We start from the raw sequence: 27,346 nt of genomic DNA, 5'->3' as shown, positions 1-27,346 counted from the left end.
AACCATCGAGAACAAGAGGGCACAGATTCAAAGTAATGAGCAAAAGCGATATGAGGAGAATGCAGCGAATTGTTAGGGTTTAAAATGCTCTGCCTGAGAGTGTGGTGGAGGCAGGTTCAATTGAAGCGTTTAAGCATAGAATTTATAGTGCAGAAGAAGGTCATTCCCCATCGAGTGTGCACCGGCCTTTGGAAAGAGCACCCTTTTTAAGCCCACACCTTCACCCTATCCCCATTACCCAGTAACCCCACCTAACCTGTTTGGACACTAAGGACAATTAAGCATGGCCACCAAGTCGGCACCAATCCTCCAAAGAGCACCCCTTCTAACCCCTCCAACCACCCCACCCAATCCCCCCAACCCCACAAGCCCACCCAAACTCTGGACACTAAGGGGCAATTTAGCATGGCCAATCCCTCTACCCTGCACATTTTTGGACTCTGGGAGGAAACTGGGCAGCCGGAGGAAACCCGCACAGATAAGGTGAGAACATACAAAGTCCACACAGATAGTATACAACATAAGGGGATCAGGGGTTATGGGCAAAGGCAGGAAAATGTGGATGAGAAAATATCAGCCATGATTGAATGGCAGAGCAGACTCGATGGGCCGAGTGGCCGAATTCTGCTCCTATGTCTTATGATCTTATATACCTCTCACCCATCCATGTCAGAATTGAATCCGGGTACCTGGTGCTGTGAGGCAGAAATGCTAACCACTGTGCTATCATGCCACCCAAAGCACCTGAAGAACACCTGGCTCTTTAAAAATGGCCACCTGCAGTTGATATTTTTGTTCGGGGCAGGGGGATTTGGACTGCCCACTGGATTGGAAGTTGGGCCTGCCATCCTCGGAACCAGTACAGAGGCTGCCAGCTGCAGAGATGGGCTATGGGCTGGGCAGAAGGCCTGCCTGTGTTCTCCAGCACTTAGTTTAAGTTATTTTTAAAAATATCAAAACAAAAGCCCTCCAGCCCTCATCTCTCAGACCCCATCGACACCCAACACATGCCCCATGCCTCATCCATGTCAATGTATACCCCTCACCTATCCCCCGTCATGGCCTCTCATACCCCCATGTCAACCCATACTCCTCTATCCATTCCCATGACTCCTCATAACACCTATGCCCCACACATCCTCAAAGCCCTTTATCACCTCTATGCCAATTTAGCGCAAAATTATGCTGAAACATGCCCCTACATACCACCCTTTGTCCTTACCAACTTGCTGAATATCCTTTGACAATGCCTTGTCAGTTTGACAGTTCCTTGAAATTTTCACTACTTCTTGACAGCTTCATAGTTCCAATGAGTTTGTGGGCGGGATTCTCCACCCCCACGCCGAAGTGGCCGCGCCGTCGTGAACGCCGTCGAGGTTCACGACGGCGCGGAATGGCCCCGGTCCCGACCGATTCAGGCCCTGACAATGGGCCAGGATCGGGGCCGTGTCATCTACAGGCGCCAGGCCTTGTCGCCCGCGTAAAAGCGGCACCGCATAGATGACGCGGCTGGCGCCGCATAACGGGCGTCATCCGCGCATGCGCGGGTTGGCCGGCGCCAACCCGCGCATGCGTGGTTGTCGTCCTGTCTAAATCCGCCCCGCAAGAAGATGGGGGACGGATCTTGCGGGGCTGCGTAAGGAAGGAGGTCCTCCTTCAGAGACGAGGCCCGACGATTGGTGGGCACCGATCGCGGGCCACCCCACATTCAGGTGAAGCCCAGTGCAGGATCCCCACTCGCCCCCCACAGGCCGCCCCCCCCAGCGTTCACGCACCGCCGACGACTGCAGCGACCAGGTGTGGACGGCGCCGGGGGGAACCCGCCGTTTTGGCCTGGCCGCTCGGCCCATCCGGGCCTCAGAATAGCGGGGGTGCCGGAGAATCGCCATTTTCGGTGTCTCCGGCGATTCTCCGGCCTGCAGCCCGCGAAACTCGACAGGCCTTTCCCGCCGCTTGGGAGAGTCGCGGGAGAGCGTTGGACCGGCGTCCCCGGAAACTTTGGCGGCCCAAGCGATTCTCCCAACCGGCGAGGGAGTGGAGAATCGCGCCCACTATGTACTTTTCACACGTGGGGCGTCATTCTCCGACCCCCCGCCAGGTTGGAGAATCGCCGGGGGCTGCTGTGAATCCCGCCCCCGCCGGTTGCCGAAGTCTCCGGTACTGGATATTCGGCGGGGGCGGGAATCGGGCCGCGCCAGTTGGCGGGCCCCCCCCGCTGGATTCTCCGGCCCAGGTGGGCCGAAGTCCCGCTGATAAATTGCCTGTCCCGCCGGCGTGGATTAAACCACCTTTTGAACGGCGGGACAAGGCGGTGTGGGCGGGCTCCGGGGTCCTGGGGGGGGCGGGGCGATCTGACCCCGGGTGGTGCCCCCACGGTGGCCTGGCCCGCGATCGGGTGCCGTGGGGGCACTCTTTCCCTTCCGCCTCCGCCACGGTCTCCACCATGGCGGAGGCGGAAGAGACTCCCTCCACTGCGCATGCGCGGGAAACATTCAGTGGCCGCTGATGCTCCCGCGCATGCGCCGCCCCGAATGTCATTTCCACGCCAGCTGGCGGGGCAACAAACGCGTTTCCGCCAGCTGGCAGGGCGGAAATTCCTCCGGCGTCGGCCTAGGCCCTCAATGTTGGGGCTCGGCCCCCAAAGATGCGGAGCATTCCGCACCTTTGGGGCGGCGCGATGCCCATCTGATTGGCGCCGTTTTGGGCGCCAGTCGGCGGACATCGCGCCGTTTCGGGAGAATTTCGCCCAAGGTCATATTTACTTTTACCAATCCCAAAGGATGTTTACCTCTCCCAAAGTTCCCCCAAGATGATATACAAAGGGATACCTTACTTTTCCAAAGGAGTACCCTTTCTATCCAAATGGATCCACGAAGTCCAGATTTCCTCTTACCTGGTCTAATCTTCACAGTTCAGGTTTCACACTCATGGTCTACCAAAATCACACTTCAATGGAGGCAGCTGGTGATTTAAATCGCCAATGGCAACACCGGCCTGACTTCAGTCCTGCTTCTACAAAAATAGGTCACGCCATGTTCGGAGACGGGACGTAGAATTTCCTGGAATATTTTTCCATGACAGAGAAACTAATATACAGAAAATCGTGATGCTGCATCTATAACCTGTCAGGACCCGTTTGCATTGTCCCAATCGCAACCAATAGCAGTGGGAATCAAAAAGAAATAGCCATCGAATAGTATGCTCAGAGATCGTGGTCAGGATTCTCTGACCCCCTGCCGGGTCGGAGAATCGCCGGGGGGTGCGCTGCCAACGGCCCATGACTGCGCAATGTGATTCCCGCCCCCACCAAAAAACCGGCAGCAGAGAATTCGGCAGCCGGCTTCAGGGCGGCGTTCACGGTTTTTTGGTGGGGGAGAGAATCACGTCACGCCAGTCATGGGCCGTTGGCAGCACACCCCCGGCGATTCTCCGCTCCGCGTTGGCCGAGCGGCCGCCCATTTTCGGCCTGTCTCGCCAGCGTAAATTACACAAAGTTACCGGCGGGACCTGGCTCTGCGGGTGGTCTGCGGAGGCTCGGGGGGCGTGGGGGAATCTGGCCCCGGGGGGGGGAGGTCCCCCATGGTGGCCTGGCCCGCGATCGGGGCCCACCAATCTGCGGGTGGGCCTGTGCCATGGGGGCACTCTTTCCCTCCGCGCCGGCAGCTGTAAAGCTCCGCCATGGCCGGTGCGGAGAAGAAACCCACTGCGCATGCGCAGGAATCACGCCAGCTGTTCTGGGAACATGCTGCCACTCCTGTGCATGCGCCAACTCGCACCGGCCGGAGGAGGCCCTTCGGCGGCGGTTGGCGCGGCGCCAATCACTACAGCGCCGGCCTAGCCCCGAATGTGCGGAGGATTTCGTACATTCCGGGCGGCCCAACGCCGGAGTGGTTCACGCCACTCTTTAGCGCTGCTATGGCCCGCCCGTCGGATACTGGAGAATCCCGCCCCTCAACTCCATTACCGTCCTTTGCCATTTTCATGAGAGCAGTAGGGGCAGTGGGCTCTGGAACCCACTCGCACTTCTGTTAAGAGGGTAATTTTGGACTTATTGACAGTCTTTCTCCGACAAATTGTAATAGAAATTGCCAGACTTGAGCAGTTGCTGGGTTACATCAGTTGCATTGAGGCATGAACTATGGATTGGGGGCAGCAAGAGTTTAAAAGTTAAACAAAATTGTTTTACCTCCTTTAGAGATCCTCATGAAATGCTGCAGCATTAGTTCTATTGGTTTTGATTAAGGTGAGATATGACAGTGCTGTGAATGGAAGATGTGTTTTAAACAATGTGTTTGCCAGATTATTGCTTCTGCAAACTGGCAAGCTGTCAAGTAAAAGATCAACATTGCAAATGTGGAAAAGTCTGCCGATGACTTAAAAATGTTCATCAAATGGATAAATTGAGTATATTTCACACTATTGGCAGGCTAGCCTAGTATAATAATCAAATTAAATGTTTCAGCTCTCTTCAATAACTTTATATTTTCACCTTAGATATCTACTGAGATAACAGTCGGAGGTCTGTTTGTTTACTTGGAGAGTTTTATGGGCACTAGATGGCTAATCATTTTACAAATGCTTGACTCTGTTGACACAGATTGTTGGAAGAGTCTGTTAACAGTTCCAACTATTATAATAGGGCTTGTGAGTTCTGTTCAAAACGTGGATAATAGGTGGTGAGGTGAGGCAGATAGGATGAGGGAGGTAAGCAGAAGGGTAATGAGGTATAAAAAGGCTGAGAGTGGTCGGGTGAGCAGTGATGTTTAATTTGATCCAAATGCTGAAATACCGATAGCATGCAAGGCTTTCCCAATGCAGCTCGACCTTCACCGTTGATTCAATAAAGGAACCAGGCTATTGCTTTTTGCTAAAGGAGGCAAGCCTTTTAACCTGCCCACTCCAGCATCATCCTGTTCCCATCCCTGTGTCGAGCCTGTCACCTCTAGCCCATCATGCACATCTCCCAGTCAATTAAAGCTATGGCTGCTGAAAACCCCAATTTCCCAGCAGCCTTGCAATAGACGTGGAATTGCAACAACAGGACTAATCCTGCCTGACAAAACTCAGCTCTGAGATGAAAATCCACCCCTGCACTCATGGAGAGTGACCATGATCCATCTTGGCCATTCCCTGTGGAAGAATGAGGGAAAGCTGGCCCGGGGGGGGGCTTGGTCAGTCATTGAAGAGTTACTTCAGAACACTCACTGGGGACTGCACTATCCCAGTCTCCAGTGAAAGTGGGAGCAGGCCAAGGTGGATGTGGATTAGAAAAGCAAATGAGTAAACTATGAAAAAGGGTGGAACAGTGAAAAATATTACAACAATGGGGGAAAATATCAGTAACTGCTGGTCCACTTACAAGATTTATCACATATATTAAAAAGGAAGACTATGGGCTTCTGGCAAATTACCAATGATTTGCAAAGCTTGTCACAATGTGCAGCAACAACATTTGATAGTAAAAAATCAATACAGCTTTTTGCAAGATGAAATTAATTTATATCTACAGATTACAGGACAGAAAAGGAGCAATCTTTACAAAAGTCAAAGGAGGAAATCCAACATTAATTGCACATGAAAGTATCTGTTGAACTTTCAAAGCTTTAGTCCGAGGTTTAAGTTTGTTAATAATGAGGTTATCCTGTCAGCTTGCAAGGGGTCCAACTATCTGCAATGTTGCGGTGAGGTGCCAACAGTCTCCTCATCCCGATAGGCTGTTGTAATTTATGGATTCTTACAGCAAGAACAACCTCCAACTTTGTACTGCGTTTGAATGGTCCCATGGTGCTTCCCAGAAACTCAGAAATTAGGATGTTGGACAGTAGAATTTTGCGTGAGCTTAAGTTTATGAGGGATATAAAGCTGATCCGGAAAGAATTGTAAAAACTGAGGGCGGAGGTAGCAAAAATATGGCGGAGGATTTTTAGCAACAGGTAGGTTGAGGCAGGAGTGGAGATGGACAATATTATAGAGGTGGAAGAAGGCAGCCTTAATGTTGGAGAGGATATGGAGTGGGAAGCTCAGCTCGCTGTCCAACCAGACAGGTTGAACAAATTCAGATTCATTCAGTCTGAGGCAGTGGCCGGGGAAGGATTACATTGCTATTGTTGCTGCAGATTTTCCCCATCATTTCAGAAGGTTGCAAATTTGGGCTGCAAGACTACACTTGATCTCTGGTATCAAGAACATAAGGCACAAATAGTATCATAGCTGACGGGATACATTGTGGGTTACAACTTATTTGAAGGTGCAGGTGTTGGATTCCTCAATGTCGTGAGCACTGCTCAGGCTGGGATCACTGTGAGGCAGTGCTTAACTGAGGCATGAACCTCTCTCCCCCCCCCCACCCCCCGCCGCCCCCCAGCAGCAAAAAGGTTTTGCGATGAAGGGGAAATCGCCAAATACAACTCCTGCAGCATGCCATTGGAAGACAATGGGAACAGGCCACCCGACTTGCTGACTAATCTGGGAATATTATGTGGCAAACAAGTGGGAAAGAGTGGCCATTACTGGCAAAAGCTTTGTTTCCTCTATTTGTGTAATTTGTACAACCAGCAAACAGGAGACAGAATATGTTACACAGCCGACAAAGATTATGTAATGTCAACGAGGTGGAAACGGTTGGAAAGAGACAGGAAATGAGGTACAATTAAGCTGGAGAACAGCTCAGATTTATTTATTCGTACAGTGTTGCCCATAATTACCTTGAGATCTGTCATGCTTTTCTTTCCTGCTTAGACCTTGAGCTGCATCCTTTTCCCTACGGTCGCTTCTGGTTCGCTGATTGCAGTTGTTTTTCATTTAAAATGAGAAAATGCTGAAATATTTTTTTTTTTTTAAAAACCCACCTCAATTAAAATGAGTTAAATCTTTTAAAGTATTAATCAAAGTCTGCTGCAAACTTTACATAAGTCAAGTAGGGAAAAATAAAGAGACCCCTGAGTCTGTGGATTTCTCAACACTGGAGGCAAATTAAAGCCAGATGGAGTAGTCAGATATCAGGGTACATGCTACGTTTAATTATTATCAAATTCAGGGGAGGAAAATGCTCGACAACAATTCCAATGAATCTCAATGCATTTGAGATGCAGGTTGTTAATGTATAATGCACCTGGGCTCTTGTTGTTCAAACCTTGAAAGAGAATTCACAATCAGATGATGATAAACTGATGGCACCACCTCAGAGATTCTCTGTGCCCTCTGATCTGTCAGTAAGATAGACAGCAGGAGAAAGAAAAGAGACAGAAAACAGCCTTTTTATTTAATGGTAATATACTGCAAAATTATATGTCTGGAAACTACAGGCCAGATGGTAACTTATATATAATTTGTAAAATAAAACAAGCCGGCAATTTTCTCTGCTCTTCTCCTGAAGGCAATGGCTCTCAGGCCCAAGAGCGCAGAAAGAAGTCGGTAGCCCGTAGGGAGCATCTTTTCTCCAGATGGTTCAGATCAGGAAGCCCCCAAGGCTCTTCTTTCGGCTTGCCGTGGGTTTGATGAACAGTTAAGATAGCGGTAGGCGTGCTACAATTGGACGCTGCATCTTTGGTTGAAATGGCACTGGGGCATGGAGGGGCAGGGAGTGGGGGTAGAAATCAGCCGTGGTTTCCCCTCTTGACACTTTCTACTGCCATGAGAAATGGATTGAATTTAACCAGCCCACAGATGGCGGTGGAACAGAGGTAAGGGAACAGGAATATATGCAGAGAGCCGCGTTGGTGAGCTTTCCCAGGGATGGACTGTGAGGTGGGTTTGCTGTCCACACCACATAGCTAGGCAGCCATTTTGTAGGATTAAAGGCTCTCTTCTCTAATTTTTCAGGACTGGCAGCATTTTGCCTTCCAAAGGGAAGGCTGTGAGCTTCATAGTGGGGGTTTCACTGCAGCAACCGGAGGACCATGCCCAACAGTGGACTCTGTAGGCACAAAGGACAGTCCCCACAGCTCCTGAGGGGTTCGCACTGTGTCCCGGAGAGCCTACCGCCCTTATCCCTCTAATTTGTACCTACTTGTCTGAGGGTGCTTCCATTTTTGAGGCGGCCCAACGTTCCCAATCTGCTTCAGCAGCACCCACTCCTCCCAGGGGCGTTGCTGGTGCTTCAGAGTTGCTGACCCTCTGATTGGGCCGGCAACATTCAGAAAACTACCCACAATCCTTCATACAATGGTGGGCCTGGGTGCGGCTAATTAAGAGGTTGCCTGCAACAAAATCGGCAAGCAGATCCCCCTGCTGGCAAGTGTGGGCTATGGACCAATTTTCCTGCCTGATGCCAGAGACTCAAAGCGGACAATGAGATTCACCCTGAATGGAGTCACCGCCCCACACATTTTCAGGTATTCTGAGTGTAGCAACCACAGTGGAGTCCTATCCCAGTAAAATGTCACTCCTCACTGGTGATTCTGCTGCAGATTTAGTGAAAGCTCCCCTGCTACAAACTTGACCCATTTAAGATTTCCAACTCTGGTTGGATAGATTCATTCATATTTTTAACACATGACTTTCCACTTCGAACTACATCACCCAAGTTGGGAAGCACTATACATGATGTAGATGTGGGAAATGCTGTTCCAATTAAACAACATCCATATAGACGTAACCCTTTAAAATTGGCACAGGTTAACAAGGAAATTGAAAGTGGGTTGCAGCCAATGAAGCTCACCCTTAGTGATGGTACCGAAACCAGACGGTACCCAATGGTTGTGTGTGGACTATAGAAAGGTTAATGCAGTTACAAGAATGGACTCTTATCCTCTCCCATGTTTGCAGGATTGCATTGAGAAAGTGGGACAATCAGCTTTTATTTCCAAACTGGATTTACTTAAAGGTTACTGGCAGGTGCCTTTATCCGAAAGGATGAAGGAGATTTCAGCTTTTGTGACTCCGGATGGTATGTACCAATACAAAGTTATGCCATTTGGCATGAAAAACGCTCCAGCCACATTTCAACGGTTAACTCACAAAGTTGTTTCAGGATTACTCAATTATGCGGTATACATCGACGATATGGTAATTTTCAGTCATTTCAAGAACATTTGAAGCATCTGATGGAGTTAGTCGATCAATTTCAGGAGGCGTGTTTGGGGGTAAACCTAGCCAAGAGTGAATGTGGAAAAGCCCAAGTCACTTTCCTTGGTCATACAATTGGACAGGGTCGAATGGTCCCACAGGATGTGAAAACAAAAGTTATTGGGGAGTTTCCAATACCCTTGACATGAAGGGAAATAATGCAATTTCGTGGCATGAGTGGATTTTAGCAGAAATTTATGCCGAACTTTAGTAGTATGGTCGCTCCACTGACGGACTTGCGAAAGAAGCGTAGCACATTTCAGTGGACAGCGAGTGTCAACAGGCATTTGATGGCCTGAAGGCAGTGTTAACCAATGCTCATGTGTTGGAGAATTACAAGGGGCTCTGTGATCGGATTGAACTAAAATATCTGACCTTAAAGAGAAATGCCGAGGCCTAGAGAAATGGATGGATCTTGCAGAGACCTTCTTGTCCAATGAGATTGTCAATCCAGAGGGATTCCAGTTGCAGGAAGAAGAACTAAAATGGACTATGTTATTATAAATGTTTGCAGGCTTTGTTTTGTTAAACAAAAAAAGTATATTTACTGTCACTGTTGTTTAAAAGAAAGTGAAACGGTGAAAAATGAGACCATCTTAAAGTTGATGGTTTTTTTTTTCTTGGGGGGAGGTGTCATGTGAGAGTCCCTTCAAGAAAAGTGTGTTTATCAAATAGCTGCAGTGATGTGATTGTGTGGGTGGAGCTGGAATGTGATTCTGTCTTTTACTTTTGTTTTGAGCTGGAAGCTGCTTTGTGTTTTACTTTCATTTTAGATAGTTGGGGAACTGCATTCAAGCAAGAAGGTGTATTTTGATTTTCTCTCTGCCTACTGAAGAATGTCTCCAGATCACTTGATGATTTCAAAGTAATACCTGTTTCTGTAAGGAATGCAAACCTACTATCTTTGTTAAAAAGGGTTTTTTGACTTATGGATTGTGTTAGGAAAGTTATTAAGGGTTACCCATAGAGTATTGTATCTGTGGGGATTTTCAGTGTTGATAGTTGATAAGATGTTTACTGTGAGTTTATAAAATGTTATCTGGATTCATAGAATAAACATTGTTTTTGTTTAAACATACTTTAGATCTCTGTTGCATCACACCTGTAAAGTGGGCCCTTGTGCTCCCCATAACCAAAATCTATTTAAAGTTGTGGGCCAGGTGAACTCCATGATATACTTTGGTGTTCTCTAAACCCTGGCCCATAATAGTATTCCCTTTAGACATTCAGTCACCACTTCGCAACAGTGTATCAGGATGCACACAATTACCATTCTGTTCAATAAATGATTTCAGATCACCCATTTCTTAGGCATTTTAATCAGGATATGTGCGTTGACACACAGGACTGCATTTTCTGGCCCCGTGGGGATGGGTTTGGAGTTCAGGGGACCGAGAAAAATAGCGGGATACCAGGGGCTGGTTTAGCACAGTGGGCTAAACAGCTGGCTTGTCATGCAGAACAATGGCAGCAGCGCGGGTTCAATTCCCGTACTGGCCTCCCTGAACAGGTGCCGGAATGTGGCGACTAGGTGCCTTTCACAGTAACATCATTGAAGCCTACTTGTGACAATAAGCGAATATTATTATTATTATTCGGATGGTTCCCTGATGTTGTTCCACATTCAGCCGACATTCAGCAGGCTGACAGGAAGATCGGCAGCTGGTTCCACAGAAGTGGGCAACCAGTAGGACTGTTATTCCATGCGCAATGGCCTTTACCAGCATCAGAAAGGCCCCCTCTCCAATTGAGACTGGAACCCACAAACCATATGAAGGCGTCCTTCTGGCAGTAGGTCAGAGGGTCATCAGCCGCTCCTCTCAAACACTCCATGACAGTGCAGCAAGGCTGAAATGGCTGCAGCTGCGGCCACAGTCACTCCTGAACTAACTTGGTAACTACTCCAGGAATCTGTCCAACAGTACAAAATGTAACCTGAAATATTGAACCAAATGCAATCCTCCCCACCCCCACCAGGTTAGAGAGACTGAATGATGCATAAAGTTAAGATATGAATCTGACAGGATTCTAGGTGCATAACGTTCCAGGAATGGAATTAACTTCACGAAGAAGCTCACACCCCTGGGCCTCCTATGCAGCATGTTTAGCAGACATTCATTTTGAAGCGCTCGCTCCTTCACCAGTGCCCACCTCTCCCAGTGGGGCTGCTGGCCGTCCAATGCTGCGGGCTCCTCTCATTGAGCCTCTTGCACTGCAATCCCACCCGTTGTCCTTAATTGGACAGGAAACATGGAGGGAACCAATCACAAGGTTGCCTCATGTGGCTGTACTGAGACTGTTCATTGGCTCAGGACCTGCATGCATTTGTGATGTCAAGATCTCGATGCCCACGGGAAAAGCCAACCAACAGATTCTTCCGAAAACCTAATTTGAGCGATTTTACATGATGAATGTTAAATTTTAAAATGATAATATTTGAGGAATCCAACAATTGCCTGAGCTTTTCCAGATCCCTCATCTTAGTTTGTTTGACGTTTCTGGAAAATGAGGGCCTCTTGCCTGCTTTATCCAATTCCCAGTCAGCCGTGCCAGAAATTGGAAACTTCTTGATGAAGTTAATTCCATTTCTCGGCATTGTGTTCGAGAACCCTGCCAGATTCATGTTTAAACCTGATGTGCCATTGAACACACTAACCTGGCAAGGATGGAGGTTGCATTTGGTTCAATATTTCGATGCAATCGTTTTGTACTGTGGAATAATTACCAAATCATTTCAGCATTACTGCCAACTCGTTATTTTGTAATTATCTAATAATAAGGCTTGACCCATTGAGAACAAACACCATAGGCGTGATTCTGTGGGATGCTGCTATTTAACGGCACTTTGTCATCCTGTTTGGTCTCAGTGATGAACTCCGCATCAAGGCCACTCTTTAAGTCATTTCCTGCACCGGCTAGCTGAACAACCCACAGATCAAGGCGCCATTTTGACAGGCAGCCCTGGTCTTTCGAGCCTGCCTCAGCACCCGCATCGTGGTCTCAGGACTCCCGCGTCACCCACCTAATCTCTTCTGGGGCCATCGAGCTCCATCCCCCCTCACCCCATCTCTTGCAGGCAAGGCCCCTCCAAGCCAACCCCTGGCCGGGGCAACCTGACACCAGGGGACCTTGCCACTGCCAGCCTGGCACATATGCCGCGTCACTCCAATGCACTGAGTGCCAGGGGCCTCAACACCCCAGCGAGACCACCCCCCAGGTGCCATCACGACTGGATCACGACTTTGTGAACAAGTACCAAATGGTGCCTGGTTGAGGCCTCGCTGGCGAGGCTGGTGAATCTGGCAAATGCATATTTTAATGAGCCTAAAGGATCGTTTAAATATCTAAGCCTGAATCTCACCCAGCGAGAGTGAAATCCAGATCGCGATGCCTCAGGAGATTCCGTTGAGGTTTTGAGCATTGCGAATCTCCTGCGAAGCCTCTTGCAAGGCTCAACGGCCTTGTCCTGACATCAATCCAGATGCGCTGAGGCCACTGAATCGCACTCCAGGAGTTCCTTTAATGTGCAATGCAACCCAGTGTTAAGACAACAGGGAAGTGGTGTTTTTCGAATCTCTTGAGTTTTGATGTCATTTTATTGATTCTGCGAGAATTTATTACTGATGTTCAGAAAAGTCATGAAATCTTACTTGACCTGAAGAAAATCACACCGTACTGCGCTGTGGTCTGCTACCGGTAAAACTAAAAAGAAAGCTGTCAGGTTATTTGTTGAATTATTAGTTGGAGACTTTCATGTTGTGATTAATGAGATCTGGGGCTGGAGTCTCCCAAAATGGGACTATGTCCCCATGCCGGCGTAGAAACGGTGGTGTTTTACTCCAGAAATTCCGATAAACAAGTTGAGCTAATTGAATGCCCTGCAGGGGGCTAAGAGGGCCCCAAAGTAAATCTCGCAGCTTGACCTGCTGATACGGGCCCCGCACTTCCGGTTTGGAGTCCGTGCATGCTTCATGGTGAACTCGGACAGACAAATGAGCCCTCCCCGATCCGCCATGCGCCCGAGCATCTAACCGCGCAGATCTAATCCCCGGCCGCCTATAAGGCCCTCCCTGATGTCCGATCCCCCCACCCCGAACAGGGCGGCCGCGGACTGGGCCCGCAGCCGCCACGGCAGCATCCCGAATGGCAATAGGTGGTTAGTTCCACGCCATCGGGAACTCGGCTGGTCGGGAGCGAAGGATTGCTGGTAGGGCTCTGTCAATGGGCCCCCAGCCGCGCGGAGTACTCCGCCGTCACGCCGATTTTCGGGTCCCGGAGAATCGCTGAACCGGCACCGGGCCCGATTACGGTGTGAAAGTGGATACTCCACCCCCGCGCCGTCGTGATTTCGGCGCGGGGCTGTGGAGAATCCAGCCCCAGATGTCTGGGGGATTCTGGTGCTTAACAATTTTGGTGGCCACTGTAGAAAAAGCAGGATAATCTTGCGTTTATATTACACCTCAGAATGTTCTAAAGCACCTTCTGGGCAAAACAAGCACTCTTCTGATGTGTCGTCACTATTGGATGTGAGCAATGCGGCAGCTAATTTTCCATACAGCGAGCTTCTACAATGAGATGTGACAAGACCAGACTATCTACTTTTAATGATGTTGGTTGAGAGATAGATATTGCCCAGTGCAGCCCAGTGAACTCCCCTGTTCCACTTCAGAATTGTGCGATTGGATCTTTTACGGTCCAGCAGGGCCCTGGCTTAGCACCTTATCTAAATGTTTCGCAGCAGTGGAGGAAGGGAAGAAGTGGTCAGTGCGGGGCGGGGAATAGTCGATTGGAATGGAATGGAAAATTAAACATGTTTCTACGTCCATACTTGCACTTGTTTGAGGTGAGATTGAAAGTGATGATGCAGGTTTGAAGACTTAATGGGAAAAAAATAAATTGTTCAATTCAGCCATTCCTAGCAAATGACTGATAAAATCGGCAGCATATTCAGAAAAAGTTATGCTGCGGTGGAATTTGAAAGAAAATCCTCACTTTCTTCGAGAACATGATATGTGAGTGACACTGCCCCCTTCGTCCAGCTCCAGCATTTCAGAGAGATCAATATGACTTGACTGAAGTCATTGATGTATACATCTTCCAGTATGTCTTAAAGTAGGAAGCCAAGCCCGTGAATAGAATTGCAGGCATGGGAGGTAAGGTGGTGATAGAACATGAGAGAAGCGATTGAATGAGCAGCTCGAATAGAAAAGAATAATGTGGAGAGTGCAAGGGAAAAGAAATGCTCTCAAACTGAATGTGCGAAACTGAATTTGTATTTTTCTGCTTTTTAAAAACAATTTGATGATTATGCCTGTCTCTGGTTTTCTATTCGGCCCATTCACCCATCATAGTGGGCAAAATGTTCATGCTCCTCCACTCAGTTTGAAATAGCTGCTGGGAGACACTTGATGCCTCTTCCTTTAGGTTTGATACACCCTCTTCCTTTAGGTTTTGTGTTGCTTCAATCCACTTCCCCCACAGTTGCAAACATTCAACGATAGCTCTGCAAGAGTACTGTCGTGTCTCACAACTTCAAAGTGGATCATGTTTTCTTTTCCTTGTTGCTGAGGTTTATTGTCACTTAAAAGGAAGAAAAGAATGATTCACATTTATACATGACACCAGCTCATCCCAAACAATTTCACATGAAGTACTTTGAAATGTCGCCACTGTTTTTTAAAAAATTGATTTACAAGATGTAGGCATCACTGTCTGGGCCAGAATTTATTGTCCATTTCTAACTGCCCTTGAGAAGGTGGTAGTGCTGAGCAGCCTTCTTGAACCTCTGCCGCCCAGGTGGTATAGGTACACTCACTGTGCTGTTAGGGAGGGAGTTCCACGGTTTTGACCCAGTGACAGAGAAGGAACGGCAATTTATTTCCCAAGCCAAGATAGTGAGTGGCAGGGAGGGGAACTTCCAGATGATGATGTTCACATGTGTCTGCTGCCCTTGTCCTTCTGGATGGTAGTGGTCGTGGGTTGGAAGGTGCTGCCTCTTGGTGAGTTACTGCAGTGCATCTTGTATGTGGTACACACGACTGCCAGTTCCTCAGTGGTGGAGGGAGTGAACGTTTAATGTGGTGGATGAGGTGTCAAACAAGTGGGCATCTTTCTCCTGGATTGTGTTGAGCTTCTTGAGTGTTTCTGGAGTTGCACTCATTCAGGGAAGTAGAGAATATTCCATCACACTTCTGACTTATGTCTTGAAGCTGTTGGACAGGTTTTGGGAAGTCAGGAGGTGAGCTACCTGACACAGGATTCCTAGCCTCTGACCTGCCCTGGTAGCCACAGTATTTGTATGACTGGCCCAGCTCAGAATCTGATAAATGGTTATCCCCAGGATGTTGATTGTGGAGGATTCAACGATGGCAATGCCATTGAATGTTAAGAGATGATGGTTAGATCCTCTCTTGCAGGAGAAGGTCATTGCCTAGCACTTGTGTAGCACAAATGTCACTTGCCCTTGTCATCCTAAGCCTGGATATTATCCAGGTCTTGCTGCATTTAGATATGGACTGCTTCATTAATTGAGCAAGTGGTGCTGAACATTTTGCATCCCTACTTCTGACCTTATGATGGAAGAAAGTTCATTGATGAAGCAACTGAAGACGCTTGGGCCAAGGACACTACCCCTAAGTGATGTCCTACAAATGAAGTGGCTGACCTCCAACAACCATAACCATCTTCCTTTATACTAGGTCTTCTTGGGCAGTCCCTCAGGGTCAGGGATGACTTGCTTCCACTCTCTGGAGGTGGGTTCTGCGGTGGCTGAGTAGTCTAATCCTGGATCTGCAAGTGGTGTTTGATGAGATGAGTGAGTGGGATGCTCTGGATTCTGTGCTCTCCGCTGTTTACGCTTGGCCTCTGTATGCTACACCCTGTGACACTCGAGGTGCTTGGAGCCTTAGAAGCATAGAATTATAAAATCTCTACAGTGCAGAAGGAAGCCATTTGGCCCATCGAGTCTGCACCGGCCCTTGGACAGAGCACCCGATTTAAGCCCACACCGCCACCCTATCCCCGTAACCCTGAGATAAAGGAGAGCCTGAAATTGAAAGAAAAGTCATACAAAGTGGCAAACATTTGTGGGAAACGAGAGGATTGGGAAATCTTTAATGATCAACAGAAAGCCATGAAAATAGCTATCAAGAAAAGTAAGATAGATATGAGAGTAAACTAGCTCAGACTATAAAAACTGATGGCAAAGGTTTGTACAAATATATAAATAAATATTTATATCTACAAATATATATATATATATATATACAAATATTGTGGTGTCCTCCCACTAGTCCTGAAAGATGTGCTTGTTAGGTGAATTGGGCATCCTGAATTCTCCCTCAGTGTACTGGAACAGGCACCGAAGTGTGGAGGCTCCTGAGGTATGGGAAATGATCCACAATGCCCAGGGGTTCACTGTGGATCTTGATGGTCGGGGGCAGTTTTTTGTGGCAGGAGTGGGCTGGTAGAGAATCTTTGTTTTCCGGATGTTTAGTCTGAGTCCCATTCCCTCATATCCCTTGGTGAGTGCGTCAATGATGGTTTGTAGCTCGGCCTCTGGGTGTGCGCACACACAGGTGTCATCTGCATACTGCAGCTCAATGACCTCAATGAGGTGTAGGTTCTGTCCTGGAGGTGTTGGAGGTTGAACAGTTTCCCACTTGTCCGGTTGGTTAGCTTCACTCCAAAGGGAAGCTTCAGGGTGAAGGGGTGAGAAAGATGAAGATGAGCATTGGTGCGATGATGCAACCCTGTTTGACCCCAGTTTACAAACCTATTGGGTCTGTGGTAGTTCCGTTGGTGAGGATCACGGCTTGCACGTCATCGTGAAGCAGGCACCGAATGGTGATGAATTTCTGCGGGCAGCCGAATTTGAGAAGTACGTTCCACAATCTCTCACAGTTGACTATGTCAGAGGCTTTTGCGAGATCAAAGAAGGCCATGCATGGAGTTTGATGCTGCTCCCTGTACATTTCCTGGATTTTGAAGGCTTTGTAGTCTTAAGTAGGTTAACTATGCATTTATTAATTACAAAAACTGTGTACATACATCGAGTGAAGGGTTTAAGCTCGGAGGTGACGCCATGCTTGTTAGTCCCCATGGCTCTGTCCAACACTAGACTTACTGGTCATGTGTTCCCTTACATCACTTTGTGGGTGATACTGTACTCAGACCCATGTTAACCCTATATGTGCCAGACCCTCATACTGCAGTTATCACTGTTGCCCTTTTCCATGTGTTTAACTTCAAGTTGACACATAATTCGAGCCACAATATAATCGGTGTTTTAAAGCAACTACAAAAATCTGAATGAATGGATAACCAGTACAAGTGGGCATTCTGGGAGGAACTGGGAACTCAGCGGCAAGGTGGCAATAGACATCATGGTTGTTTCGCTCTCCTTTCAACCAGTTTATATGGCTGAGAAACAAAGAAGTCAGTTACATCTTTGGCAAGGCTTGGAATTCAGGTGACATATGTGACCAACCTTTTCAAGCTTATTTATTGCCCACAAGGAAAAGATGAGCAATTCATACGATTATCTGCTGCTCTGTTTGTGCTGTTGTAACATTTCCGAATGGTCACACCAAGCAGGAAATTTGGCCTCAGAGTTAAATAGAAGATTGAAAAGCTAGAGCAGCAATATTGTACTGCCGAGTTCATCAGAGCACCTCCGCAAAAAGCAAAAGGTTTTCCTTATGTACATTTTTCATACCTTGGTGTCATTTCTTTCTGTTGTGCTGAGGAATGTTTACTTGCATTTTAGGCCTATTTTCTTAGTCACCTTGTCCTTTTACATGTTACAGGTCAATTGATTTAAGGTCAATGTAAGTACGAAGGAAGAAGACTGTGACGATCGAAGGTTGATCATTTTCCATGACTTTTCATGCATGAAGGGATATCCATCTTGCTTTCAGCGCTGAAGGACAAACACGGCCACAGGTAATGACCTGCCTTAAATTAGCCAAGTGTATGTCACATTGTTGATTGAGCATAGAGAACGGTTTGAAGAGTTGGTGGTTGTGCTGCCTTGCTACAGGCTACTGTGTAATTTGTCAACCTTGACGGGATAATTTTTGTACTTTTGATGGAAGTTAGTTGTTTCGCTGAGGCTGTAGCTTGTGTTGCTCAACATCACTGTAGGATCTGTGCTCGTTGTCAATCAAAGTCACGTATTAGTTCAGGAATGGGTGAAATCTGTAGATATTGAATAGAGTTGCCTCCATAATACCACCTCTGGAAAAAAAAATTCTTCTTGGCAACAAACCGATCAATAATAAATGCAGAGGACTTGACCTCAATTTTACAAATGTTCTTCGTCTGTATTTGTTGCGACTAATTACATCTTTATTCTGTGTTAGAATGTTGTTTTAGAGTGAGGGTTTCTGTCATGTAAAATTATTTCGATAGATGGAACCTGAACTGTTTGAAGAAGGTAATGTCATGCTATATGGTAATATTCACAAAGGTGGGCCTTTGTGGTCCACCATTTAATGTGGTCCAAGTGCTACACCACCGGCACTGTGCAGATGCAACATGTGCCTTCGTATCAATGGCTCACCAATTGGGTGATGCAAGGTTATTTGCATATTCTCACTGGTGTTCTGGGTGTATCTCTCCAGGAACACCAGGGCTGCTATATCAGGTGCCGGAGCCAATGAAGGACCACCAGCAATCTTTTGTGAAACATACATTTTCCTTCAATGGGGGCAAACAAGTATTGCCATTGGGGACACCTGTGCAAAATGACCAAATGCATTGTGGGAGGGGTGGGGACACTCAAGAGGAAGTGCCTCAATTATTTTCCATCAGAACCTGTGGCCACATCGCAGTTTCAGTTTTACATAGGGACTGAGCGTGCTTTAGGGGATAGCCTACAGTTGGGATCTGAATGTGGTGTGAGACACCTGACATGAGTGGCTTAGAGCTAGAACAGGGAGAAAATGGTAGCAAAGGTGCTAGCTTGCTGGAGGGCATGGACCTGTACAAATTCTATTGCAGAGTGCACAGAAGAAGGCTGATGAGTACACACAATGAAATGCTATATGCATTGTTACCCCTATGTGCAAAATCGAGGAATATGAAAGAGTTTGTCATCAACGTGACAGAGGGTGTGCAAAGAACTTGGAGCTAATGTGTTGTGGAAATGGTGGCAAATTCCACTGGGACACTTGTGCACCAAAATATGATGCAATGTTTGATGGCTGATGTCTCAACTTTCATTGTAGCACAAGCAGAAGCTACCAAATTATTTGTCCTTCAGTGGAAGTTCAGACTCCAAAGATCAACTTACTACCACAGAAGCTCAGCTTGTTCTCTTGCAAGTTTAGCTTAACTTCAATACAAATTCAGAATATTTCCGATGTGGGAGAAGATATCAATTTTCAAAGAGGCTTGCAGGGAGTATCTGCAGTTCAGTAATCAGTTCTCCAACAAATTATCATGGGATTGCTGAGGCACTGCCCCAGGGAGTAACAGTGGCTCGGGTGGAGCAGGACCTTGATGGCCTCTTTCAGGCTGACATCTTTTATGCACCCACCATTGTCACTCTGCCAGTTCCCTTGCAATTACCTGTCAGCCAGTTAGCCCAAAGAACTGTCTATGTTGAGATGATATTATTTGAAGCTTCTTGGTCCAGAGCTGCTTAAAATTGCTCCGCAGTGGTGGGAGATGGGGTGGTCCTCGAGATTGATACCTGGCAATCAATAGGGAGGGAGCTACACATTGTGGCTTGTGGAGAGGAGGTTGGAGATCACAGCGGAGGTGTGTGAAATGCTGCAACCACCTAAAGGGAAGCTGTTGACTCCTTTCAGGTGCAGGCACATTGAGGGTGAGGAGGGGAACATCCCTGTTGCTTGTGGTCCACCGGGAGTGCTATGAAAAGCACTTGCCTTCTGGAGAAGGCAACTCTCACCTCCATTTTTGTGCCAGCTTTTATGATATGGCAGGTGGTTACTGCCGGGCTGCCCAAATTCTAAAAGGAAACTTGGACAGACTATCACAATAATTTGCAATTTGTATTTTGTTACAAGAAGACATATGTACTGAAAAAAAGGAGTAAGCAATCCAATACCACTTATGGAACTTTCAACAATTAAATTAAAACATATATTAACAAAAGAAAACTTAAATACACAAGATTACAGTGACACAGTTACATTTAGTCTTACAACATTTCCCAAAAGATTTCTACTTAGCTAGATTCAAAAATAAACCCTCCTTTTCCAGGAAACAGTCCCTATAGATTTTTAATCTCTAAATATCCCAGTAATATTACCACAAGGCACCCACTGCTGTCATAAAGGAGGTATTTAACAGGGCTTATCTCTCCCTCTCACTTAACAATGGAAATCCATTGCGCGTAACAAAATCTTGGTTTCTGGATCAAACATACACTTCTCTGGTGCTGGCTAGAGGCTGTTTACTTCACAAGTCTGTCCAAGCACCACACGCAAGATGTCACATAGCCTCTTCTCTAACACAGTTTTCAATCGTTCCTTAAATCTGTTCTTTCTCTTTCATCTTGAAACTCATTGTTCTTAACTTTTCTTTGGAAGGTGTTATACCTTCTAAACCACAGTGTGTATTTAACCCATATACGATGGACAAATGATCATACAAGTTACTTAATACAATAATTATTTATTGTGTTGGGGACAGGATCTTAGGTGCTGCTATGTCTGATAAACAATGTGATTAACAGGAAAGTTCTATTGTTGCTGGGATGCCTGGAGATGGTCTTTCTCCTGGGCTGTTAAAAACGTCTGAGCTGCAGCTTTTGTGTATCTGCAGACTGCAGCCTGACATGACCATTTTTCCCAGCGTTCTTTATGGGAGGCCATTTTAGGTGGCCACAAAGGAATCTTTCCCAGAATATAAAAAATATTTCATGTTGCCATTATGGCCACTATTTCTGAAAAATAGACGTAATAACATTGCTTTATTAATTGATGGTCTGTGTCTGTTTTAACCCTTTCAACACGTAAGCGCAACCAAAATATCTTTATCTCCCCTCATGCAGATTTCCATTCCTGCTGTTTATTTATTCCATTTTAGCTTCCTCTTCTTCACTTCAAAATGCCTGCTTTTGCATCTAAACCATGATGATTTAAACCTTGCTGTCTGACTGTCTTTAATTCTGTTAACTTAGTCACACACCCACAAAGCATACAAGCACAGCTCCCACAACCAGCTTCACAATATTTCACAGTAATATTTGAAATATTGATACATCTTTACACAGGTTTTCCAAGCCCTGGGAATTGCAGACAGCAATATTCAAATGTAAATCAGCCTCCTCATTGCACTGCGTGAGCTTGATTTAAATATATTAATAAAGGACCATGACTCTCGAGCAAGACACTATAAAGGCACACTACTCGCCTGTATAAAAGTGGCAATAGGCATGCACCCTCTCCTGCCTGTTGTGCAAAAGTTAATATCAAGGACATAAACTTTGAGCGAAATAATTTCTTTTGGGGCTGTTGAGGCAGTTAAGTAACTGAGAACTAGAGAACATCAACAGAAAATAAGAAACGAGAGTTAGATTAGATTGACTTAAAATGAGAGCTGGATGAGTTTTCCTGACATCCCAAGTTATAGAAAGTGGATGGATTAACTGAAACACATCACATTGGTCATAATGACGTCCAAGAGTTCACTTGATTGCTTTCAAGGGGATGAGATGAGCTTCCGAGAATGTTGCCCTAATTTGGTGCCAAGTTTTTTAATCTCTCATTTATTTTTATATCTCTTCTCCGGGAGATTGCATGACAAGAGGTGGGGGCTTTGATGACGATGCGTGGAGATCACATATGTCTGAATGGGCAGTTTTTTTGGATGTTTGTATAACGCCACATTTCCACATACCTTTTTACTATTTTCCCTGGAATGGATGCTTCATCCTAACTGGCTTTCGTAAATCTGTGCCGCTGTAATTTAGTTTGGCACAAAACCCAAACTCTACACAGTCTGTTAAACTGCAGCAGATTTATCCTCTGCTGTTATTTCCTTTCTCTACCTGTCCTTTTAATGTTCACTCAACCATTGGTCATTGTTTAAATTATCTACCGCAAATTCCATTTACTGCAGATGCTGTAAATGCTGGCTTTGTCTAGTTGGACTCGGTCTTTGGGACGGTTCAGCAAATTCTGGCATTTAAATTAAACCAATGTGAAGCAAATGTATCCAATAAAATGTGGGTTATATAACCATGTCTCCGCATAAGTAATTCCCTGACAACCTGTTCCACTTGTAACCCTGTGAGTGGTAGAAGTGTATAAACTGTTCCTCTATAGCGAGGCAACATCAGCCGCAAATCCAGGGATTTTGAATGCACAATCTTGTTCCCATAGAATGGGCCAAGCATCCAAAATAGGCAGCTGTTATATTTGGGGGTAAGGGCGGAGGAAGGAGGGAATAAATCATTTCAGTGTCTTGGAAGTGAGCAATTTCCTTGAACTTAGCAGAATATCAAAGCCTTAAACGTCCAGAAGATGGGGCGGGATTCTCCGACCCCCGCCGGGTCGGAGAATCGCCGGGGGCTGGCGTGAATCCCGCCCCCGCCGTGTCCTGAAGTCTCCGCCACCAGAGATTCGGCGGGGGAAGGAATCGCGCCATGCCGGTCGGCGGGCCAACCCCCGCCGATTCTCCGGCCCGCGATGAGCCGAAGTCCCGCTGATGGAATGCCTGTCCCGCCAGCGTGGATCAAACCACCTTTTGAACGGTGGGACAAGGCGCGCAGGCAGGCTCCGGGGTCCTGGGGGGGGGCGATCTGGCCCCGGGGGGGGCCTGCCCCCATGGTGGCCTGGCCCGCGATTGGGGCCCACCGATCCGCGGGCGGGCCTGTGCCGTGGGGGCACTCTTTTTCTTCCGCCTTCGCCATAGTCTTCACTATGGCAGAGACGGAAGAGACCCCCTCCCCTGCGCATGTGCGGGAATGACGTCAGCAGCCGCTGACGCTCCCGCGCATGCGTCGCCCGGCGAAGAACTCAAGGTGAGGGCTTTGCCCCTAAAGGTGCGGAGACTTACGCACCTTTGGGATTAGGCCCGCGCCGGAGTGGTTTGCGCTCCGCCGGCTGGCGGGAAAGGCCTTTGGTGCCACGCCAGCCAGGGCCGAAATGTCGTCGCCGGGCGACGCATGCGCGGGAGCGTCAGTGGCTGCTGACATCATCCTCGCGCATGTGCAGGGGAGGGGGTCTCTTCCACCTTTCCCATAGTGAAGACCATGGTGAAGGCGGAAGAAAAAGAGTGTCCCCACGGCACAGGCCCGCCCGCGGATCGGTGGGCCCCGATTGCGGGCCAGGCCACCGTGGGGGCACCGCCCGGGGCCAGATCGCTCTGCCCCCCCTCCCCCCAGGACCCCGGAGCCTGCCCGCGCCGCCTTGACCTGCCGTTCAAAAGGTGGTTTAATCCACGCTAGCGGGACAGCCATTCCAGCAGTGGGACTTCGGCCCATCGTGGGCCGGAGAATCCCCGGGGGTGGGCCCGCCCGCGATTCCCGCCCCCGCCGACCGGCGCGGCGCGATTCCTGCCCCCGCCGAATCTCTGGTGGCGGAGACTTCGGGACACGGCGGGGACGGGATTCATGCCAGCCCCCGGCGATTGTCCGACCCAGCGTGGGGTCGGAGAATCCCGCCCATGATTACCACCCAATTCAGAAATTGATCTTCCTTTTTAGAAGCCAATAGTTCAACATCAAGGGGATGTAATTGGTCTACATCAGTAGTGCAAAGTAGGTTCATGGAGAATCAACAACCAGTTACGCATTGCACCAGTTCTTATTTTGCATTGACTTGGAAAATATTGCCAAGATCTTTAACTTTTGAACAAGTAAAAGCAAGAGTGAGACTAAGATGCAGGCCTCCAAACTATCATCCCGTGAACTCCAATAAAGAGAATATTGGTATGGGGGAAAAAAATAGCTTTCGCTTCACTACCAGCCCATTTTGCACGACAGGCATAGACCAATTTCAGCTGCTCAGCATGTTGTTGTGTAATATTCTAAGGAGGAAAGGACATCTGCCTCATCATTAAGTTGGGAATGAATTGGAAAAGTTTAATTTGACGTCTCTTTTCCCTTATAGTAATGCGACGGGACCATTTCTCAATCTTAATCGCGCTGTTGGTATGTCTTCAGCTGCCTCACCTTGAAGGAGTTTTCTTCAACCATGCAGAAAAAAAACATTTATTCAGCAGCCTCTACCCAGTTTTCCCATGACTCAGCAATACTTGCTTGTGTAAAATCAATATCTACCTATGTGCACAGCTATCCTGTGTCAAATTATAAATGCTGAGCAGCATTTGGGAGAGAGTGGGGTGAAAATTCTGAGGAAAATTAAACCCATGGGTCTGCAACTGTTGGCAGGCAGGTGGAAAATGTATATTTGAAGACTGAATCATCTATAAATAATACTAGGTTTTCTTCCCCAATTGCTGCTACCTTCAACCTTTGCTCCACTTGGCACAGTAAAAATACGGTATGGATTTAATGCGGAATCATGTGTGAGCTGCTTGCTTGGTTTGTCTGTTCCACATCAGTCTTTGTGAGATTTGGACTCTGAGACTGACTCACTTACCTCTAATGCAGTTGCTCATTGGTCAATTCTTTACTGCTGTGGCCAAAAGAACAGATGTGTGCAATATCTTGGATTTCAGACATTAGACTATCCGTCACGAGAAGGGAAAAACAAAATTAGCTGACTCCTGATGAAAGCTGGCTCACTTCCAAGGACAAGAAAAAATACTTTGCTCAGCAATTGCTCTTGTCACGAGTTCACCTTTGCACAGTTAGTGATCATTCTTAGATCTGACGCATTGGCCTGGATTTTCACCGAGTCAGTTTGATATGGGAGCCCTTTAAAATGGCAGGTGGATAACGATTCCAAAATTCCTGAACATACTCCCGGGCTGTCTGATTTTTGGGAGTGCCTTTCAAGGGTGCAGGCAGGTTCCTGTCTAAAGCCTGCATCTGGCTCTCATGAACTGGCTGGCTCCATTGCAGAGGTGGGCATGTTCTACTCCTCCACAACTTTCATGGAGTTCGGTCAGATTTTTAAAGAGTCGTAGTTCACAGTTCCCCGAATGTGGATAAGGCAACCTTTTAAAAGATAAATTCTGCAGGTTCCCTCTCATGTCCCCTGTGACAAGCTCTGGTAGTTGCATGGGCATTGACACATTCTACAACTAATAAACAGCATAGTGGGTTATGGCATGTGTATAATAAACTTTGAAAAAATCTAATTCACTGATAATTTTCTACTATGTTTGAAAATAAGTCTGATTTGCAAGCTAATACAAGTGTCAAGCATTCAGGCCATTTGAAGTTTCAAAAACACAAATCACAAATCCTAGAAAGCATTTAACGTATGTCAACAAATATTGTGAAATTGACCGCAGAGATCAGAGAGCCTGAGCTGTCAATCAAACAATGTTTCCTATGGGGCACAGGTGTTCTCATATTGTAATTGCTATCTGGGCTCTAGGTCCAGCCTTGTTATGTCCTAGAAAGTATACAGTGGATAAATGGGCACGGAGTGCCAAATTATGGCAAGGGGGCATGAGGGGCCTAAGGGGGTGGGTGAAAGGGCAGAACTTGCTTGAGGGAACTTGAGGAGACACAGGGATATAGGGAGTAGGTGGGGAGCATGAGTTGACCTTGGGAGTAATTGGATGATGATGGCGTGTGAAGGGTGAGGGATAGGTAGCCTTTCTGTTTTATTTTTCACAGGGACAAAGGCCCATAGCATCAAGGTGGGTCATTGAAGCAGCCCGTCTTTGCACCCAGCAGCTCCTTGTGGCTGCCTCCACACTTAGAGTAATAGAGTCATAGAGGTTTACAGCATGAAAACAGACCCTTTGACCTAACCTGTCCATGCCGCCCAGTTTTTACCACTAAGTTAGTCCCAATTGCCCACATTTGGCCCATGTCCACTTCCCAGATCGCCCTGGCACGGTTCCCATTCACGCCTGGTCCCCAGCAATGAAGATCCTGACTTTGCGGGCACTTTCCTTTCAGGTGGGTGGGCCGAGCCAGGAATTTTCTCGACTTGTCCTGTCCACCACGAAGATGAAAATTCAAGCCATTGAGAATAATGAAAGTCTGGGAGGGAACTACAGCACTTAATTTAATATAATATGGATAATGAATAAAGATGACAGTAAGTTCAGAATATAACATTGTTGCGGGGTCCAAATATGTGGCACAATGGAATGTGGCAGAGGCTGCAATCTAATACACACAACGGAAACTTGGTCCACTGACATTGATGCAACAGTCAAGAAAGCCCAACAACGTCTCTACTTCCTAAACAAATTTGGCATGTCTACATCGACTCTCACAAACCTCTACAGATGTGCCATAGACAGCATCCTATCCAGCTGCATCACAGCTGCTCGGCCCAAAATCGCAAGAAACTGCAGAGTGTGGTGAACTCAGCCCAGCGGATTACACATTCTTGCCACCCTCCCATTGATTCTGTCTACACGTCCCGCTGTCTCAGGAAGGCAGTCAGCATGGTCAGTGACCCCTCCCACCCAGGCTTTGCCCTCGTTCCATCAGGCAGAAGATACAGAAGTCCGAAGACCCGCACATCCAGATATAGGAACGGCTTCTTTCCCACAGCTACTAGACTCCTCAACAACTCTCCCTTGGACTGATCTGTTCCCTGTAAGAACACTATTCATGATGCCCTATGCTGCTCTTGCTCATTTATTGCTTCATTTGGCCCTTGTTCTGCAACCAATCACTATTTGTTGATGTACCGTTTGTCAATGTACTCTGTCGATTATTCATTTGTCTACTCAGTACGTACTGTGTACGTTTCCTTGGCTGCAGAAAAATACTTTTCACTGTACTTTGGTACATGTGACAATAAATATCAATCAATCAATCAATCAATCGCAGGCTTGTTGAATCAAGACATTGTATAGATTATGTATTGAATAATAGATGCTTAGCAGTGAGTTACAGACAGGAATCGCATTGTGAAATGCAGATTAGATGAGCCATTCTAGAATCTTATATTAAAAAAAACTTTTTGGAATTTTATTTATGTCTCATTGATCGGAATTTTCCCATATCTTTACAAAGTGTCAAGTTCTGACTGAAAACCAGTGTATAGGACCAGCGTGTAGCTCTCCAGCTACACGGTGAGTTTTTAGGCCAGATTTTCAGGCGCTCAGAGAAAATGCAGGATGTTCGCCTTCAGGTAGGGCCTGATCGAGCTGGCAAGGCCGGCTTCACAGAGATCGGGGCACCATATTTAATGGGTACCCTGAT

The 27,346-nt window shown here is 47.1% G+C and overlaps 1 protein-coding gene across 2 annotated transcripts in view; it reads left to right on the top strand.

Annotated features, from left to right (window-relative positions):
• The window catches only part of LOC140427083 (teneurin-2-like), a 3,867,843-nt gene that overhangs the window by 1,546,782 nt on the left and 2,293,715 nt on the right, over positions 1–27,346 (top strand). For both annotated transcript variants that reach the window (XM_072512582.1, XM_072512581.1), the window contains one exon: positions 17,874–18,009. The gene's annotated coding sequence lies outside the window, so the exon portion shown is untranslated. The remainder of the gene's footprint in view (positions 1–17,873; positions 18,010–27,346) is intronic.

The sequence above is a fragment of the Scyliorhinus torazame genome, chromosome 7 (genome assembly GCF_047496885.1).
Source record: "Scyliorhinus torazame isolate Kashiwa2021f chromosome 7, sScyTor2.1, whole genome shotgun sequence".
In the NCBI taxonomy this organism is placed as follows: Eukaryota; Metazoa; Chordata; class Chondrichthyes; order Carcharhiniformes; family Scyliorhinidae; genus Scyliorhinus; species Scyliorhinus torazame.
The sequence above is the reverse complement of the archived record's forward strand: the minus strand, read 5'-3'. Positions and strand labels throughout refer to the sequence as shown.